The sequence below is a fragment of the Cervus elaphus genome, chromosome 33 (genome assembly GCF_910594005.1).
Source record: "Cervus elaphus chromosome 33, mCerEla1.1, whole genome shotgun sequence".
Lineage (NCBI taxonomy): Eukaryota > Metazoa > Chordata > Mammalia > Artiodactyla > Cervidae > Cervus > Cervus elaphus.
In genome coordinates this window covers 14,358,699-14,378,446 of record NC_057847.1, presented here as the reverse complement: position 1 = coordinate 14,378,446, position 19,748 = coordinate 14,358,699, and the positions used below count along the sequence as shown (strand labels likewise).

The following is a 19,748-nucleotide window of genomic DNA, read 5'->3' as shown; positions in this document are numbered from 1 at the left end:
CAAACGGTACTGGGAAAGTTGGACAACAACATGTTAATTAATGAAGTCAAAACACATCCTCTCACCATACACAAAACAAACTCAAAATGGCTTAAAGACTTAAACATAAGACATGACACCAAAGAATTCCTAGACAAGAACAGAAACAACACATTCTCTGACATAAATCATACCAATGTTTTCTTAGGCCAGTCTCCCAAGACAGTGGAAATAAAAACAAAAATAAACAAATGGGACCTAATCAAACTTACAAGCTTTTGCACAGCAATGGAAATCATAAACAAAGTGAAAAGACAACCTACAGAATGGGAGAAAATATTTGCAAACGATCCAACCAACAGGAGGTTTAATTTCCAAAATATACAAACAGCTCATACAACTCAACAATAAAAAAACAAAGAATCCAATCTAAAAATGGACAGAAGACCTAAATAGACATTTCTGCAAAGAAGATATACAGATGGCCAACAAACACATGAAAAATATTCTCAACATCACTGATTATTAGAAAAATGCAAATGAAAACTACAATAAGAAATCATGCACTGGTCAAAATGGCCATCATTAAAAATTCTACAAGTAAATGTTGGAGAGGGTATGGAGAAAGAGGAACCTTTCTGCACCATTGGTAGGAATGTAAATTAGTGCAGCCACTTTGGAAACCAGTATGGAGGTTCCTCAGAAAACAAAAATAGAATTACTATTTGGTCCAGCAATCCCATTCCTGGAAACAGATTCAGACAAAACTATAATTCAAGAAGATACATGCACCCCTATGTTAATTTAACAGCAGAAAAGATTATGCTGTTAAAGTGCTGCACTCTGTCAGCAAATTTGGAAAACTCAGCAGTGGCCACAGGACTGGAAAAGGTCAATTTTTGTTCCAATCCCAAAGAAGGGCAATGCCAAAGAACGTTCAAGCTATCACACAATTGCCCTCATTTCACATGCTAGCAAGGTAATATTCAAAATTCTTCAAGCTAGGCTTCAACAGTACGTGAACCAAGAACTTCCAGATGTACAAGCTCGATTTAGGAAAGGCAGGGGAACCAGAAATAAAATTGCCAACATCTGCTGTATCATAGGAAAAGCAAGGGAATTCCAGAAAAAATATCTACTTCTGCTTCATTGACTACACTAAAGCCTTCGACTGTGTGGATCTAGCTAAGACGTGAAATAACCTAAATATCCAACAACAGATGAAAGGATAAAGAAGATGTGGTACATATATACAATGGAATACTCTCAGTCATTAGAAAAGAACAAAATAATGCCACTTGCAGCAACATGGATGCAACTAGAGATTATCGTACTAAGTGAAGTCAAAAAGAGAAAGACAAACACCATATAATATCACTTACATGTGGAAGCTAAAATATGGCACAAGTGACCCTATCTATAAAACAAACAGAATCATGGACATAGAGAACAGACTGGTAGCTGACAAAGAGGAGGGGTTGGGGGAAGGATACAGTAGGAAGTTGGGATTAGCAGATGTACACTTTTATAGAGAGAATGACTAAGCAACAAGGTCCTACTGTATAGTACAGAGAATTACATTCAGTATCCTGTGATAAACCATAATGGAAAAGAATATAAAAAAGAATGTGTATATACATATATACTATATTCAGTTATATATACAACTGAATCACTTTGATATACAGCAGTAATGAACACACTGTAAATCAACTATACTTCAATTAAAAATTAATAATATGATGTTGGCCTTAAGAAAAAGTACTTGTGTAACTGAGTTGTGAGCTGAATTATTCTTTTCATGGAACAAATAGTAATATAGAGAACAAAAATGCTCATCTTTGCACTTGAAAATGCTGCTTTTAATAATTTTGCACAAGATCACTCCTTCAAGCCAAGGTGAATGAGTGGGGGTTGTGACAATAAATATTTCATTTCATGTGGTCAAATACAAGAAAGATTTTCAAGTGCATTTCCCCAATAAAACTACCTAAGTTCAGTCCCAATTACTAAAAATATTGAAATTTGTTCCAAATGTCTTTGATGTAACAAAAGACAGAGGAAGATGGTCCAAAATTACTTCAAAATGCCAGACACTTTGAAATATGAACTACTGTGACTTAGATATGACTTCGGTTAACTAAGGATTTTACTAAAATTTTAACAGCTATAAGCTATATAGATTTCAATGGACTGAAACAGGTGATGTATACATCTTTTCTAAGGGACTGAGGAAGGTGGAAGGTGAGCAGTTGATGAGACATAGGATATGGCTCAAACAGTAAATAATCTGCCTGCAGTAAATAATCTGCCTGCAATGCAGGAGACCCAGGTTCAGTCCCTGGGTCAGGAAGATCCCTGGAGAAAGAAATGGCAACCCACTCCACTATTCTGGAGAATTTCATGGACAGAGGAACCTGGCAGGCTACAGTCCATGGGATCACAAAGAGTTGGACCTGACTGAATGATTTAACACTCGCTTTCAGGATACGACAACACTTTTGAAATTAAAGATCAATTTACTTTAATGTCAACATCTTTCCTGATAATAGAATAGATCCCCCACAAGTAATTTGTAAAGCTCTAGAAAGTACAGGAGGCAGGGTAATAACCACAATGACTTGGTGAATAGCAAATCATATCAGTCCAATAAAATTCCCTTTGATATCCTTATACAATAAATGGAGGGGAACAAATAGTCATATATCTTGGCTTCACAAGGTCTTTGACTGTAACTCATAAGATACTCAAAAACAGAGTAGTAAAGTACTGTTTAGAGTATAAACTTTGAGGAGTAATTAGTTATTGCTCATTGTTCAGCTATTACTCTTTGCAGTGATGTATATCAAGGATATTACCTAAGTATATCTCTAGGAAATATTTTTATTAATGACTCAAACATTAAAATACAAGGCATTTTCATGAAATTCACATGTTAAAAAGCAGTATATTTAAAGAAAAATTCAAATTAGGTTACTACATTTAGAATTCTTGTAAGAGGTCATTTCCATTTGGTGTCCCTGAAAGCCTGTTTCTAAATCATTTGCATAGAATATAATGATATTCATAGAATGTGTAAGTTTTCCCATTTTTTCATTCTATCTCCATTGGAATTATGCTACCTAGTGAAATTCAAGATACAGGCACTGTTCTTGGATCAGTGGGAGGCTGTGGAATTGCCTTCCAGGAAAGATCATTTTCCCTTTCTTGTTACATTTCCCTTTTGTGTTATGTCTTCAAGTGTCATGTTTTTATTATAAATTAATTGACTGTAGCTACTGCAGTGAAGGACATCATTCAAAATCAAGGCAGATTACATTTCAGAAATGTAAGAAGATGATCTTAAAACTGAAAACCTATTTTAATACAGAGTAATAAGAAAGTAAAATAAGACTGACATAACCTAGATAGAAGAGAGAAAGTGTAACATTTGGTACAAGCAATTCATTTAAATGTAAAGTTGAACATAATATGAAAATATTTCATTTAGGACAGTTGTGGCTGCATTCATAAAACAGCCTATCATTGTTGTGTGATATCAGCTTTGGACAACAGGATTATGGTAACATTATAGGCTAAATCAAGTGGCTTTGTAAATTGATTATCTGTTTTCTATAATAACTCACCAATAAAATCATCTGATTCCATAGTCTTTTGGGAAATAGTATTTTAGGAACTTCAAATTTCTCAATTATTAGTCTTAGTTTTTCCTTTCCTCTTAAACTGTTTTCAGCAATATAAATAAGCCAATAACATCTCTCCATTCACAAAAATTTTGAAGTATTTTTGCTAAATTACACAAATTAAAATATGGGTTCTGTTGCCATGACTTATATAAGTAAGTACGCTGCCTTTTGTCTCATAGTCCTTGTTATTCAAATAAGCATTAATATGGTGCTTACTCTATAGTGTTTTTTTAAAGACTAAAAGAGTTAAAACACACAAAACTCTTAAAATAGAAAGCACACTACACTCTTAAATAATCATTGTTATCCTTTTTGTTACTGCTATTATTATCCCTTCCTAAAATACAAATGCCTACATGCCTCTGCATTTATATCTGCATTTATCATATCACCTTTCTTATTATTTTTCTTATTTTCTATTGATCCACTGATTTACATTTACAAACACTGGTTGGTTGGTTAGTTGGTTGACTGATTGATTGAGTGATTGACTTTCCTTTAAGCACAACTATTCTCATTCTTTTATTCACCCTTTTTGGGGTCAATTTTTTTAGCTGTGTCTGTTTTTTTGAATGCTTTCTCTTGCAAGTGGCAGAAAACCTAACCCACACTAGTTTTAACAAATGAGTGGATTTAGTGGCTCATTTTAGTTCCTGAAATGTTTAGAGACATGGGAGATTTAGGCACTGTTTGATCAGGGCTCCAGCTTCATTTCTCTGCAGTTGTTCAGCTCTACACTAGTTTCTTGGTTCGCTCTCCACTTGGTTTGGCTTTCCCAACGGTTATGAGATGTTTACAGTCACCAAGCAAAGGCTCGTCCAAAGAAAGGTATAGAAAATTGTTTCCTACAACCATCAAATAAAAGTACTCAAAGTCACTTTTGTTAAACCATCCCTAAACTAGTCACCATGATCAATGAGGAAGCCATGAACTAACTGGCTTAGGCCTAAACCAATCACTGACAAGGAGAAAGATCTTCCCATGGAGCCAGGAGTGGGATCAAGTTACCAAAGTTGTAGAATTATTATACAAGTAAGGAGAAAGGATTAATAGTTATCATTGATTGGCAGGCATGGGAGTGAACAATTTTCAGTGTTCAAGCCCCTCAGTGGAATAAGCCCAGCCAACACACAGGGTGCAAATTCAAGTCAAAAACAGATCACAAGAAATAATAAAATTGTGTTTTTTCTAAATTACTAAGCTTTGGCAGTGGCTTGTTATAAAGCAAAACATAACCAAACCAGTTGTCAGTACATCTTTCTGTTCCCTTGAATGAGGAGACGTCTATTTAAATTCAGGGTTTGCTAATGAAGAGTGTGCCCACTGTCTTTGGCCCTGATCATTGATAATTTCAGGCCTGGTTGAATCATACTTCACAATCTATTGTAGGATGACAGATATCATCCTACAATATGCCCGCAATGCCTTTTAAAGCATTAATATCAAATGAAACACCACAGTTTTTACTTTTCTAGCTCAGAAAAATAACATTCACGCAAGAGAAGGAAGTTTTCATTTATTAAAACTATGAAGTTTTTCTACCGGCATCAGAAAAACTATAGCCATACTTCCCTTGGAACTTTCAGATTTGCTCTGTTCTGGCAGTAAACCACAGAAAACATGGACAAATTCCACTAGTCATGCCATTCATGACAACTGCTCCCAAAATCTTGTCATAGATTTACTATAAGTTTTGGATTTTCTTTGTGTAATGTTTATTGTTATCTGTGATTTCTTAAGTCCTTTCATTGAATTGGGAATAACTATTAGACAGTTGATCAGGTAAAATTTTATTGCACCTTTTATGGATGCATGGCATCTTTAAATTTTCAGTTGTCTCTATGCCCTTTTTGTATTTGATAAAATTAAAAATGGAATGAAATGAGCAAATTTAATTCAGATAAGCATTGTATCTACTGTGGGCAAGAATCCCTTAGAAAAAATGGAGTAGTCCTCATAGTCAACAAAAGAGTCCAAAATGCAGTACTTGGGTGCAATCTCAAAAATGATAGAATGATCTCTCTTCATTTCCAAAACAAACCATTCAATATCACAGTAATCCAAGTCTATGCCCCGACCAGTAATACTGAAGAAGCTGAAGTTGAAAGGTCCTATGAAGACCTACAAGAACTTCTAGAAATAACACCAAAAAAAGATTCCCTTTTGCTCATAGGGGGTGGAAATGCAAAAGTAGGAAGTCAAGAAACACCTGGAATAACAGGCAAATTTGGCCTTGGAGTACAAAATGAAGCAGGGCAAAGGCTAACACAGTTTTGCTGAGAGAAAGCACTGGTCATAGCAAATACCCTCTTCCCACAACACAAGAGAAGACTCTACACATGGACATCACCGGATGGGCAATACCAAAATCAGATTGATTATATTCTTTGCAGCCAAATATGGAGAAGCTGTATATGGTCAGCAAAAACAAGACCAGGAGCTGACTGTGGATCAGAATCATGAACTTCTTATTGCCAAATTCAGATGTAAATTGAAGAAAGTAGGGAAAACACTAGAACATTAAGCTATGACCTAAATCAAATCCCTTACAATTATATAGTGGAGGTGACAAATAGTTTCAAGGGATTAGATCTGATAGACAGAGTGCTTGAAGAACTATGGACAAAGGTTTGTGAAGTTGTACAGGAGGCAATGATTGACGTCATCCCCAAGACAGAGAAATGCAAAAAGGCAAAGTTGATCTGAGGAGGCCTTACAAATAGCTGTGAAAAGAAGAGAAGTGAAGGCAAGAGAGAAAAGTAAAGATAAAACTATTTGAACACAGAGTTCCAAAGAATACCAAGGAGAGATAAGAAAGCCTTCGTCAGTGATCAGTGCAAAGCAATAGAGGAAAACAATAGAATGGGAAAGACTAGAGATCTCTTCAAGAAAATTAGAGAAACCAAGGGAACATTTCATGCAAAAAATGGTATGGACCTAATAGAAGCAGAAGATATTAAGAACAGGTGGCAAGAATACACAGAAAAACTACACAAAAAAGATCTTCATGACCCAGATAACCATGGTGGTGTGATAACTCACCTAGAACCAGACATCCTGGAATGTGAAGTCAAGTGGGCCTTAGGAAGCATCACTACACACAAAGCTAGTGGAGTTGATGGAATTCCAGTTGAGCTATTTCAAATCCTTTAAGATGATGCTGTGAAAGTGCTGCACTCAATATGGCAGAAAATTTGGAAAACTCAAGTGGCCACGGGACTGGAAAAGGTCAGTTTTCATTCCAATCCCAAAGAAAGGCAATGTCAAAGAATGTTCAAACTACCACACAATTGCACTCATCTCAAACACTAGCAAAATAATGCTCAAAATTCTCCAAGCCAGACTTCAACAGTACATGAACCATGAACTTCCAGATGTTCAAGCTGGATTTACAAAAGGCAGAGGAACCAGAGGTCAAATTGCCACATCCGTTAGATCATCAAAAAAGCAAGAGAAGGCGAGGGTGGGATGTTTCAAGAGAACAGCATCGAAACATGTATATTATCTAGGGTGAAACAGATCACCAGCCCAGGTTGGATGCACGAGACAAGTGTTCGGGCCTGGTGCACTGGGAAGACTCAGAGGTAATGGGTGGAGAGGGAGGTGGGAGGGGGGGGATCAGGATGGGGAATACATGTAAATCCATGACTGATTCATGTCAATGTATGACAAGACCCACTACAATATTGTAAAGTAATTAGCCTCCAACTAATAAAAATAAATGAAAAAAAAAAAAGCAAAAGAATACCAGAAACACATCTACTTCTGCTTTATTGATTATGCCAAATACTTTAACTGTGTAGATCACAACAAATTGTGGAAAATTCTTCAAGACATGGGAATACCAGACCACCTTACCTGCCTCCTGAGAAATCTGTATGCAGGTCAAGAAGCAACAGTTAGAACTGGACATGGAACCACTGACTGGTTCCAAATTGGGAAAGGAGTACATCAAGACTATTTATTGTCACCCTTCATATTTAACTTATATGCATGATATACCATGTGAAATGCTGGACTGGATGAAGCACAAGCTGGAATCAAGATTGCCTGGAGAAATATCAGTAATCTCAAATATGCAGATGACACCACCCTTATGGCAGAAAGTGAAGAGGAACTAAAGAGTCTCTTGATGAAAGTGAAAGAGGAGAGTGAAAAAGTTGGCTTAAAACTTATAATATTCAAGAAACTCAGATCATGACGTCTGGTCCCATCACTTCATGGCAAATAGATAAAACAATGGAAACAGTGACAGACTATTTTGGGGGGCTCTAAAATCACTGCAGATGGTGACTGCACCCATGAAATTAAAAGATGCTTGCTCCTTGGAAGAAAAGCTATGACCAACCTAGACAGCATGTTAAAAAGCAGAGACATTACTTTGCCAACAAAAGTCCATCTAGTCAAAGCTATCATTTTTCCAGTAGTCATGTATGGATGTGAGAGTTGGACTGTGAAGAAAGCTGAGTGCCGAAAAATTGATGCTTTTGAACTGTGGTGTTGGAGAAGACTCTTGAGAGTCCCTTGGACAGCAAGAGATCCAACCAGTCCATCCTAAAGGAGATCAGTCCTGGGTGTTCATTGGAAGGACCAATGCTGAAGCTGAAACTCCAATACTTTGGCCACCTCATGAGAAGAGCTGACTCATTTGAAAAGACCCTGGTGCTGGGAGGGACTGGGGGCAGGAGGAGAAGGGGACAACAGAGGATGAGATGGCTGGATGGCATCACCGACTCGATGCACATGAGTTTGAGTAAACTACGGGAGTTTGTGATGGACAGGGAGGTCTGTCGTGCTGTGATTCATGGGGTCACAAAGAGTCAGAAACGACTGAGTGAATGAACTGAACTGAACTGATGGTGTTAGAAAGTGTTCTTAGAAAGTGTTCAATTCTACAAGTGGTTGACCAGTTTTCCCAGCACCACTTGCTAAAGAGATTGTCTTTTCTCCATTGTATATTCTTGTTCCTTTGTCAAAGATAAGGTGTCCATAGGTGCGTGGATTTATCTCTGGGCTTTCTATTTTGTTCCATTGATCTATATTTCTGTCTTTGTGCCAGTACCTTACTGTCTTGATGACTGTGGCTTTGTAGTAGAGACTGAAGTCAGGCAGGCTGATTCCTCCAGTTCCTCTCTTCTTTCTCAAGATTACTTTGGCTATTCGAGGTTTTTTGTATTTCCATACAAATTGTGAAATTATTTGTTCTAGTTCTGTGAAAAATACCGTTGGTAGCTTGATGGGGGTTGCATTGAATCTATAGATTGCTTTGGGTAGTATAGTCATTTTCACAACATTGATTCTTCCAATCCATGAACATGGTATATTTCTCCATCTATTTGTGTTCTCTTTGATTTCTTTCACCAGTGTTTTATTGTTTTCTATATTTAGGTCTTTTGTTTCTTTAGGTATATATATTCCTAAGTATTTTATTTTTTTCATTGCAATGGTAAATGGAATTGTTTCCTTAATTTCTCTTTCTGTTTTCTCATTGTTAGTGTATAGGGATGCAAGGGATTTCTGTGTGTTAATTTTATATCCTGAAACTTTACTATATTCATTGATTAGCTCTAGTAATTTTCTGGTGGAGTCTTTAGGGTTTTCTATGTAGAGGATCATGTCATCTGCAAACAGTGAGAATTTTACTTCTTCTTTTCCAATCTGGATTCCTTTTATTTCCTTTTCTGCTCTGATTGCTGTGGCCAAAACTTCCAACACTATGTTGAATCATAGTGGTGAGAGTGGGCACCCTTTTCTTCTTCCTGACTTTAGGGGAAATGCTTTCAATTGTTCACCATTAAGGATAATGTTTGCTGAGGGTTTGTCATATATAGCTTTTATTATGTTGAGGTGTGTTCCTTCTATTCCTGCTTTCTGGAGAGTTTTAATCATAAATGGATGTTGAATTTTGTCAAAGGCTTTTTCTGCATCTATTGAGACAATCATATGGTTTTTATCTTTCAATTTGTTAATGTGGTGTATTACATTGATTGATTTGTGGATGTTGAAGAATCCTTGCATTCCTGGGATAAAGCCCACTTGGTCATGATGTATGATCTTTTTAATATGTTGTTGGATACTGTTTGCTAGAATTTTGTTAAGCATTTTTGCATCTATGTTCATCAGTAATATTGACCTGTAGTTTTCTTTTTTTGTGGCATCTTTGTCAGGTTTTGGTATTAGGGTCTTGGTGACCTCATAGAATGAATTTGGAAGTTTACCTTCCTCTGCAATTTTCTGGAAGAGTTTGAGTAGGATGGGTGTTAGTTTTTCTCTAAATTTTTGGTAGAATTCAGCTGGGATTCACATTTTTTAAACAGAAGTCTAAAAATCATACCCAGAATGTTGGCCGAAGAGGGGCCTTTGAAGCAATCCTCTAAAGATATAAAAATATAAAGATACCATGCACTAAATAGCTCAATGGAAGCACACAAAGGGTTGAATTCTACAAAATGCAACTCATAAACAAACATGGTGCAATTAGATAATCCAGCAGAAATAAATACTGCAAAATGTTAAAAGAGGAAGAAAGAATAGAGTTAGAATTTGTTTTTATACTTAAGGTTGTTAAAGTTCAACTTTGGGTAAATCAAGTGTGACTAAACTAAAATATAACATAAAATATGCTATCCCACTAACAAATAACATCTTCTTTATATGCATACATTTTGAAATAATATATGCCCATAATGCCAAGGTACTTTAAGACCTTATGAATCAGAACAATCCATCCCTCCTTCCCCCTCCCTATCTCCCTCTCCTCTCTCAAGCTCTCTCATCAGTTAAAGAAATCTGATTTTATAAATCAAAAAACCTTGTACTCTTAGTTTTCAAAGAGGTTTCCTTATATTCTCTTCAAATGACTAAGACTTCGGTTTTAATATATTGTACAAATGTACCCATTAAATGTAATGTGTACAACATCCTTGAGGTTTCAGGTTCTAGTAACCACTCCCCACCCCTCCCAACCCCCCACTCCCACCCCACCCCAGTATCTTTAAAGGCTTACTGCTGCTACAAGCCTCAGGGTAAGTTGCTTTCTCTAAACCTTGTAAATATTGTCTTCATTACATGTTCCTCAATTATCCAGCTTGTGTGTAGCATCTGTCTAAATTATAAGAATAAAACCCATACTACCTTGAAATGCAAAAGGTAAAGAATGGGAAATAAATCTTGCACTCTCATTACTATTGGGCACATGTGTACCTAACACAGTGGCTGAAGACATCTGATACAAGGTAAATAGATTCCTGGTGCAGAAATCCCAGAATCAGATCTTCAAAATCACTCCTATTCAGGGAAATGTAACAGAAGCAGGATTAGATGCTCTGGTAGGACCTAGAGAGTATATTTAAGTTTCCAAATAGGTCAGGCTGGTTAAATACTATAAGAAAAGACACTGAGATGCTAGAGATGGAGTCCATATCTGTAAAAATGAGTAAACAATAAGGCATAAATAGTCTGGATATGTTTTTGTGGTTAATTAAATGTCATTTACTGCAATATTCTTTTTTAAAAAAGGCACAAGTAATGAGCTAAAAATGAACCAAATGCCCATGATGCCAAAGGATGAGCATCCTAAAGATGCTGCTTGAATAACTTTGTCCATCTTGCTATATCTTTGCATGCATGGCTCTTCATGGTTGCCAGAGAATTCCATCTTTATTCCTTTCAAATACAGTTAATTTGAAGACTCCTTAAATTACAAGTCTCCCTTCTCAATCTGCAACTAGAGGGGAAAAAATGCAGGAGCATAGTATTTTATCTTTTGCCTTGATCCAACAGACAACAAACTCTACTTAACATCCACCCACTTCCCTACCCTTCTCACCCCAGGAGATATAAGTTCACTAGTACAATATAACATCAATTATGGAAGAATAACCTACACTTAGAACTTCACATTTTATAGCTGACAAAACTTGGGTCAAGTTAGCTTAAATGATAAGGGACAAATTTTAATTCACATGAATAAAATTCCAGTAGCAGTTCTAGATTCAGGCTAGTCGTGATCCAGTGGCTCAAACAATGTTACCATAATACCAGTTTCTCTTTCACTCTCTACTCACCCCTCACTGGCATCCTTTATCCTTAAACCACACACTGCCTCTTATCACCCACCAACACAAGCTTCAAATTATCCCCTTAAGACTGATGGTTCTAGTTCTCACATACTAATAATTCATCATGAGTCTTTTTTCCTCCCGTACAAGGTTCTGGAATTCAGGGTCTCTCAACATCCCTAAATATGTCATGTATCCCACCCTAATCCAACCACTGTGCTCAATGGAATAGGACTTAACAATAAAGTTAAGCCCACAGAAATCTACCCTTGAATCAACCCACATAAACGACAGTGAAGTTGTGTAAACTCTTCAAAGGAAAACTGAGACTCAACTGGTGAGAAAGAAAGGAATGAGTCCTGGGAAAGAGCAAATACACCTCTCCTACAAAGCATAAAACATGAAAATTTGGAAAGAGTTATACAAAAGGATAAAGTCCTTTTCCTTCTATCCCTTCTAAGTTCTCAGCTGGGGCCCCCATAATGAGAGACTGATTAATAAGAGAAAAACAAATGTTTGCGAACACATGTATCTTAACATATACCTGGGAGAAACCAGTGAATAAGCCACTCAAAGAAGTGGTTTAGTACCCCAGTTTACATAGTATCTTCAACACAGAACAATAAATTTGTGGAGAAATGACAGGATAAAAGAAAGTGGTTTTAGGCTTCCAAGGGTGGCAAACTGTGACAAGATAAATGTAAGAGAGGAAACTGATGGAGTAAGGTTTGTCTGCAGACTCCTCTGCTACCTATCTGGGCTGATAAGTGTCTAGACTCATTCTACCTTTAGGCAAAAAAGGAGGAGGAGAGAGCTTTTCCTGAATTTGCTACTTCTTAATTACCTTCAGCTCAAAATAATTTTTAGGTAGAAGAGGCATATTTTTCCCCCTTCAAGTTCTAAGTGAAGCAACTAGTCAGTTATAACCAGAGTAATCATTTAGCTTATCATGCAAACCAGAGTGCTTTTGAGAGTGAAAGTAGATGTTATTAATAATTCAGCTAGCCAAGCAGTTGTAAATTAGTACAGACTCTTTCTGGCCTCTTCCAAGAGTCTGGTGGTTGCCAGGAGCTGTGGTTCTTCTTGGTTTGCAACTACAGCACTTCAGTCTCTGCCTCCATCATCACATAGCATTTTTCCTCATGTGTCTGTGTCTCTGTGTCTTTTCTCCTCTTATTCAGGTATCAGTAATATTGGATTAAGGGCCCATCCTATTCCAGAAAGACTCCATCTTAACAACTAAATGTATCTGCAATGATCCTATTTCCAAAAAGGTCCTTATATGAAATACTGGAATGAGGACTTCATATATCTTTTAGGAAACAAAACTTAACCCACAATGCATGCTGCATTTCCTTCAGCCAAGACTCTGTACACTCAGTTGATTCTTATTTATCGTTCAACAGAAACTCAAATGTCACATACTTAGGGAAGATTTTCCCAGCACAGAGTATCAGTCAACTTCCTCTATTACACACTCTCTCTATACCTCCAATCTTTCATCCATAAAAATTCTCACATTTATACTTTTACTTATTACTTACTATTGTTTTAAATTTTTATTGGAGTATAAGTTAATTTACAGTGTTGTGTTAGTTTTAGGCATACAGCAAAGTGAATCATTTATACATACACATATATCCATTCTTTTTGAGATCCTTTTCCAATATAGGCCATTACAGAGTATTGAATAGAGTTCCTTGTGGTATACAGTAGATTCTTATTAGTTATTTATTTTATAGACATTAGTGTGTATATGTCAGTCCCAATCTTCCAATTTATCCACCTGCCTTTATCTCCTGGTAATCCTGTTTGTTTTCTACACCCATGACTCTACTTCTGTTTTGGAACTTATTTACTATTTATTATTTATTACTTACCCCAAGACCTAGCAGAGTGCCTGGCACAAAGTAGGAACTCAATATATTTATTTATCAGTTTAATTAATAAAGTAATGAACGAAAATGAGGACTCAACATTTCTCTAACAAAGTAAATCAGCCTAGAAAAATTTACATTTTGACACCTGGTATTTTACCATTCCTGAACACAGGAATTAAACTCTGAAGATATTTTAAGTTCCAAATTTGAATCATATTTTTAGAGGTTTTATTCTGTTCCTTTTAACTAATTTCTTAGTACCAGTGTCATGATTAATACTCCAGAGTCTTGAGCTGGTGCTCTCTTTTATAACATGATTTTATTTTAGTTTTAACTCTTGAGGACAGGAGATAAAAACAAAGATAATGGATATTTGAAAGCTTATTGTAAAATGTATACCCATAGAGTGTCAAAATCAACTAAAAATCCGAGATTATATGGAGAAAGAACTACCAAGACAATTTGTTTTCAATCTATGATTTGCATTTAGTATATTATCACTTCCCTCCCTTGTGTTTAGACTTTATTGTGCCAAGATTCTATTGTCAATACAACTGCATAATGCAGAACACATCAGACTGTCTACTGAAAACACACAGTACACATTTATCTTCATAGTCTTGCATTACCTCAGCACATAACAGGGCAATTCTACCTAAACTAGAATATACTAGCTTTCAGGTTTAGGTTGTCCTATACATCCTTCAAATATTTTACCACAGATCTTAAGTTGTAGCTCTAAAAATTATCAGCTGAAATTCTTGCCAAATTCTTTTCATTTGTGTGTTAATGATAACTGACATGAGCAATTCAGCTTACTGTAGCAAGATAATATAGGAGAGGAGGCTGGAGAAACAAAGTGGAAGACAGGTAATATATTCTGAAAACCTAAGCCACAAAGTTTTTGGACTTAACTGACTCCAGGTACTCTACTTCTTCCAAGTTTGTTTTCCATATACTCTTTTATTCTTTTCAATTAAATTATTTTTTAACAAAACCCCCTGATCTCATTCCTTAACTCTCCTACAATGAGACAAATAATAAACTCATAAATATTACTTGAATAATAAAGGACAAGTATACATATATATCTATACATATAAGATATAATGTCTTTTATATGATAAGGGAAAAATTAATTCCTGTATTGATATATTTTCATAGGAAGCATACTGAGATATCAAAGAAAATGTGCCATTTCTTTCAAAGCTTTATTTTAGCTCTGATTTAAACAATAAAGGATATTTCTGTCATGTCAAGGTAAAATAGGCTTATAAATCAGCTGACCTTCTCCCCAGATCTCGATGTGTCTGAAATTTCTTTATAGTACTAATTTCAGTATACTGAAGAGATATCATGTCTATCACTGTCATGTTTTTTAAATGCTTTAGTATTTTATTCTAAAAACTGACCATATCAGTGCATTTCTATCTTGTTCATTTCCTTCTATCATATTCTGAAAGTCCAACTTTCACCAATCTCTGGACATTTTTCTTTTATAATTCTTTTATCTTAACTTTATAGCATATGTTGTTTTAAAAAATTCTAATGCCCAACCTTGAAAAAATGCACCTTTTTCATTTTTAATGAATAATCAACCCATTTAGACATATTTTTGTTATTCAGTCACTCAGTCATGTCTGACTCTCTGTGACCTCAGAGACTACAGCATGTCAGGCTTCCCTGTCCTTCACCATCTCCTGGAGCTTGCTCACACTCATAGATGTTTTATGCCATCCAACCATCTCATCCTCTGTCGTCCCCTTCTCCTCCTGCTTTCAATCTTGCCCAGCATCAGAGTAGTTCCCAATGAATCAGCTCTTTGCATCAGGTGGCCAAAATACTGGAGCTTCAACTTCAGCAACAGTCCTTCCAATGAATATTCAGGGTTGATTTCCTTTAGGATTGACTGGTTTGATCTTCTTGCAGTCCAAGGGACTCTCAAGAGTCTTCTCCAACACCACAGTTCAAAAACATCAATTCTTTGATGCTCAGCCTTCTTCATGGTCCAACTCTCACATCCATACATGACTCCTGGAAAAACCATAGCTTGACTAGACGGACCTTTGTCCACAAAGTAATGTCTCTGCTTCTTAATATGCTGTCTAGATTGGCCATAGGTTTTCTTCACAGGATAAAGTGTCTTTTAACTTCAAGGCTGCAGTGATTTTGGAGCCCAAGAAAATAAAGTCTGTTATTGTTTACATTGTTTCCTCACTTATTTGCCATGAAGTGATGGGACCAGATGCCATGATCTTAGTTTTTGAATGTTGAGTTTTAAGCCAGCTTTCTCACTCTTGTCTTTCAGCTTCATCAAAAGGCTCTTTAGTTCCTCTTCACTTTTGGCCATAAGGGTGGTGTTATCTGCATACCTGAGGTTATTGATATTTCTTCTGGAAATCTTGATTCCCGCTTGGGCTTCATCCAGCCTAACATTTCTCATGATGTACTATGCATAAAAGTTAAAAAGCACTCAATACACCCGCAAATTTGGAAAACTCAGCAGTGGCCTCCGGATTGAATAAGGTCAGCTTTCATTCCAATCCCAAAGAAAGGCAAAGCCAAAGAATGTTCAAACTACCACACAATTGCACTCAATTAACAAGCTAGCAAAATAATGCTCAAAATTCTCCATGCTTCAACAATACAAGGACCGAGAACTTCCAGACACACAAGCTGGACTTAGAAAAGCAGAGGAACCAGAGATCAAAGTGCAACCATCCGTTGGACCATAGACAAAGCAAGAGAATTCCAGAAAAACATCTACTTCTGCTTCATTGACTATATTAAAGCCTCTGACTGTGTGGATCACAACAAACTGGAAAATTCTTGAAGAGATGGGAATACCAGACCACCTTACCTGCCTTCTCAGAAACCTGTATGCAAGTCAAGAAGCAACAATTAGAACCAGACATGGAACAATAGACTGGTTCAAAATTGGGAAAGAAGTCCATCAAGGCTGTATATTGTCACCCTGCTGATTTAACCTATATGCAGAGTACATCATGTTTAGGCATATAGATGTGCCAAAAAATAACTCAGTATTAAACACCTCCAGGCATATTTTAAATTTGGGTTTCTATAATGTCACATATACTTTATAAAAGTAGTTAATTTCCAAAATTTCCCTTTTATACCAATGGTTTTATTATCTTAGGGAAATGAATTTCAGTAATTTCTGATAGCCAACCAAGTTAAAGACAAACACCTCTGGTTGTTTCAAAGTTCTATGTACACCTAGCCTACTCCATGCAGATATGTAAGACCAGCAAAAAAGAAACTAAAATACATTGAGTACCTATAATCTCAGAGCCATGACGTACGTGTGTCTTGGCTATGATACTAAATACAGCTTTGTATCACTATGATTTTATATGACCTTGAGCCCTTCTTCTGTTCCCCACACCCAAATATCTGAAGGGCCAGAGTCAAGTTAAAAAGCCTACAAAACACTTGGTAGTTAAAAAGAATTTGTTGTATTAAATAAATACTATTTGTTCCTTTAAGCTGGAGAATGATCAGAAAATAGCAGTATAAAAATGAAAAGAAGAACAATAAAACTGCAGTGGTGGCTGGCAACTCTAATGGTTCTTCCCTCTAGCAATCACTTCTCAGTGCCCTGTTCTCAGTAGGGATGCCAAAGCCCTGCTTCCAAACCAGGGGAGTGCTGTGCCAGGGGTAGAGAGAAGTGGCAACATAGGGTGCACCAGTATTTCTAGGCAAGTATGTGCTTAGACTCCTGGAGACTTGCCAAGAACTCTTTATTCAGGGTGTGCATGTGTGTGTTCTTTTCCACAGATGTACCCTGGATTAATTTTTCCAATGTCCTTATGCATGTCCTGAGAGTAAAACAGACATTTCAAGTGAAAACTCAGCCTATAGGAAGTGGAATAAGTCATGGAATTCTATATATTATGAGAGCTTTATAGTACTTGCAGAAAAAGACAGTAAAGCATCTGTGTGGGGCCCTTTGGTAGAGGAGGGTGTTGTCATTTATGTTGTTCTAAGCTTACTTTGTTGTCTAGAGTAAAAATGGAGCAATTTACATGAATATTAGATTCCATTACCTAGGGGGGCTTATTTAATTTATGAGCATCTAGAAATCATTATTTTAAAGCCAGTAGTACACCTGTGAAAGCTCCACAGGAAGTCATAAAGCCCTTGATAACATAAGATATGCATATTTAAGTGAAGAAGCTAATAAACATACTAAATGTAAGGGAGCTAGAACTATCTATCCTCAGCATTAGTGTAAGTGGTAGTATATATCAGATGGTCAAAAAACAATGACTGAATAAATTAGTGAATGAATAGATACTCGGGCATTACATCATGGATCTAACTCAATCATCTCAACATAGGATGTTTTCAGATTGATGATATCATAGGGTTAGAACAAAACATTTATCCAAGATGTTCCTCATATGCACAGCTGATGAGGGAAGGAAATTTTGCTCATTTCACTTTTCTTTCTTAGGTCAACAATTTGTTCTCAAAAATCAGCACAAAAATATTTAAATATAAGGTCATAATCCTATCTGAGGTAACAACAGTATCGCTAAATAAACAACTTTTGAAGTAAATATTATATATACATATAATATATATTATATATATACATATAGGCATACATACACATATATATTTCACATATATACCACATAGGCATTCTTATGTTTTTAAAGATAGTTATAGATATCTTTTACATAATATTTAAAATATATATGTTTGTATGTAAACATGAGAATGCCTTTATGATAAATGTCATGACCAAATAAAATTGCTTTCTTTCTGTCACTAATGACCCTGGCATCCCTGATGTGTAACTTACATTTAACTGGCAACATTCTGGGTTACTCATATTAACAGCAACAGTCTGAACAGCTTGAACCTCAATAAAATGTGCATTAAGTGACTGAGTTAATTTAACCTCATTAATCCTCAACCCAATAGAACCATCTGAAGCCTTCCAAGCAGCCTGTGCTTCATCTAAAACATAAACATGCCCCTGTAGGAAATCAACACCCAGAATGTGCTGAAACTCTAGCTCCCAAGTTGTCACTGAGGGGTAAATGGCTGCATAATTGCCAGGACCAGGCTCCAATTGCATTATATGATTCACTCATTTCATTATTCTTGTTAACGGGAGATGAGTCCTCTAAAAATAAAATTCTCTCTGAACTTTTTCTTGGAACTAGCTCTCAACTAAATGTTCTAATTAATCAAAGAGTAGAATTCTTGTTCAAGACCCTTTTTTGCCTTGAAACTTAGGAAACATATTTATGGCAAATAAAGGACTGTGTTCAGTTAAAAGGAAACTTTAAATCATCTACCTCCTACATCTTCCCCATTTAGAATTAATTACAGAACCAGTAATAGAAGTTAATTCTCAGAATTTTAGACATAAAGGGCTGAAAATTCAAACTAGTAAAGGTTATCAGCACAATTTCAATACTAAGTCAAATGTTTGTTGCTGTACCCAAGACATTTTAATTTTATGTAATAGTGTAGGACCTTTATGAAGCTTTATCTTGATCAACTTAAAAATGAGCACATATACTAAAATTGGAATGATACAGAGAAGATGAGCATGGCCCCTGCACAAGAATGACACACAAATTCGTGAAGCATTCCATATTTTTAGAACAAATATTAAAAGCAACAAGGGAGAAACAACAAATAACTCACAAAGGGATTCCCATAAGGATAACAGCTGATCTATCAATAGAAACTCTTCAGGACAGAAGGGAATGGCAGGACATACTTAAAGCAATGAAAGAGAATAACCTACAACCCAGATTACTGTACCCAGCAAGGATCTCATTCAGATATGAAGGAGAATTCAAAAGCTTTACAGACAAGCAAAAGCTGAGAGAATTCAGCACCACCAAACCAGCTCTCCAACAAATGCTAAAGGATCTTCTCTAGACAGGAAACACAGAAAGGTGTATAAACGCGAACCCAAAACAACAAAGTAAGTGGCAACGGGACCATACCTATCAATAATTACCTTAAAGGTAAATGGGTTGAATTTAAAACCCATTTACAACCCAACCAAAAGACAAAGACTGGCTGAATGGATACAAAAATAAGACCCCTATATATGCTGTATAAAAGAGACCTACCTCAAAACAAGGGACACA

The 19,748-nt window shown here is 36.1% G+C and overlaps 1 non-coding gene across 1 annotated transcript; it reads left to right on the top strand.

The window, feature by feature from the left end:
* Positions 1–19,136: 19,136 nt before the first annotated feature.
* LOC122688850 lies at positions 19,137–19,247 on the top strand. The gene has a single exon (XR_006339593.1). It is a non-coding gene; the product is annotated as a U6 spliceosomal RNA (small nuclear RNA).
* The last annotated feature ends 501 nt before the right edge of the window (positions 19,248–19,748 follow it).